Raw genomic sequence first — 2,298 nt, 5'->3', positions numbered from 1 at the left:
CTGTCCTCTTGGGAAAGGCAAACCGGCAAAGAACAGACATAATCAGTACCGTCGACAGGGTGTGGCATAGAGGCAGCGTGCCTCACGGCGCGGCTTAAAAAGGGCGCTCGTTCAGCCATATTGCGGTAGGCGCCGTCACTAGGATAACAATTCCTGTTAGCGTAGCAAGTGAGGAAAGAAGTTTTTCCAAGCTTAAACTGATTAAAAATTATTTGCGAACGGTAATGACCCAAGAAAGATTGGTTGGTCTAGCATCTATATCGATACAGGCGGACATAGCTTATAGTTTAAATTTAATGACGCTTATAAACAGTTTTATTGTGCGATATCCCCGTAGAGCAAACATTTAACTAATGTTATTATGTCATCGTTTTGCATTAATGTTTCTCTTGTAATAAAAAGAAAATAGCAATTGGAGATTTTCTTATATTTTTGTCTTATTATCGTCATATTATCTATTTATAGTCAGGGGCGATATTTAATTGTTTGCCGCAGGACGCGAGCTAATCTGGCGATGTCCCTGGACATAATAATGGCCTAACCTAACCTTACTTCCTTTGGCCTGTACATTTTTTTTTTCTGTTATTCAGAATAGCAGAATGTACTAGAAATGACAGCTCTTAGTCCTAATTCTGAGCAAGGAACCACCGCAGCCAAGCCACACGGTCCACGGTGGCGATTGAGAGTTCAAAGCATAACTTAGGAGAAAATCGCGATATTCGTTGATGTTCTTCAATCAACTGGTTCATTCTGGAATATTATTGAGCAGTCGAAGCACATCCCCCCCCCCCCAAGAAACCATTTAGTTCAGATGAAGAGCTGTTCGCAGTAAAAACTAAACTAAATTTGGGTCCTCCGGATTAATCTACTGTTCATTCACGCATCGTATCGATAACGTGGATTGCAGTCGACCTTGAGCACTCTCTACGCAGTCACTTGGTTCATCACAAATTGCTCCATGGGAAAACATCCCTAGGGATTTTTTTTTTTTTTTTTTTTTTACTAATTTTGTATTTTCAATAGAAGCACTTACACACAATCATGGAGGACCGCCTATTTCATTTATAACGCTGTAGAAGTCTCCCGTGCCACATATCAGCCGTAAGTAGAACCAACTGTTGTGTTGAAAGCAGCAGCACGGAATCACATCATACAAGTCTTAGTCAAGTATACAAACGGAAATGTTTGCATACTGGACTAAGAGATAAGGGTTGGGTTGCAATGAAACTCGAAGAAGGGTCTCCAGGTCAACAAATGCAATTAGAGGCTTTACTTCAGCGCTGAGGATTTTATGCAAGCAGTCAACGAAGATATTTGAAGCTTGTCTGAAATATTACTGGGATTCAGCCAAAATTTTGCATTATTCCAACTGGACACGTTTACCAAGTATTTAAATTAAATTTAGGTCAAAAGACAAGAATCTTTTCTTCCCAAGAAGACAGCGTGGGATAATATCAGATGGCCCCACGGCTGTTTAGAGAGCGACTGTGGGATATCCTTTGCATTTCGCTCGCAAATGGACTTCCTCTTGACTCTCCGAACTGCTAGTAGCAACCCGCGGTACAAATTTGACGCAATCCAGATATCAGTTCCCTGTTCTAGATACGAGCCGACCAGAATCAAGGTCATGACATGGAAAACAAGGGCTACCGGGAACGGGGGAAACAAGTAGGAAAAAAAAAAAATGTGTAATTTTATTTCTAAGAAATGAAACTGGTTGCACTAAGTGAATGTTTCTCCTCAGACACAACCGTAGCATTGCCGCTGTCCACGCAAATCTGGGCTAGCGACCTCTGTGAACTCAAAGGGTGCGAGAGCTCTTTCTCATACGCGAAAGATGTGGCCATTACTTTTTTCTCTTACTTATCGCAACCTTCCCGTTCTTCGACCCACCTGATACGATTCCTACAAATCTCCTCCCCCCCCCCCCCGATGAAACGCCTTTCTTAAAACCTTCTGGCATACTTCTGCGTCTGTCGTTGGTCTATATTCACTGTGACCCCACGGTATCCACACCCTCCCCACCTTTGGAGAACTGACTGTCACACAAAGAGTGCGCTGTCCGTTGTTAGAAATAACGTGGGCCGATCCGGGCCAAGGATAACGGAAACAGCTGAGGCTAAGACCTCTACTATCCTACCCGAGATACCATCGGGTCTATTTGTGCTTTACCGGTTTGACTGAAGTTTCCTCGTGAATCACAGATAGACAGACAGAGGAACTAGCTTATTTCAATAGTAGAGAGAAGGAAAAATTGCGTGTCTTACTTGTGACATGACTATTATAAATGGAAAAAAA

This window comes from Typopeltis vanoorti, chromosome 18, assembly GCF_054136105.1.
Source record: "Typopeltis vanoorti isolate ZY-2024b chromosome 18, IOZ_Tvanoo_1.0, whole genome shotgun sequence".
Taxonomy (NCBI): domain Eukaryota; kingdom Metazoa; phylum Arthropoda; class Arachnida; order Uropygi; family Thelyphonidae; genus Typopeltis; species Typopeltis vanoorti.
Note: the sequence above shows the minus strand (reverse complement) of the source record.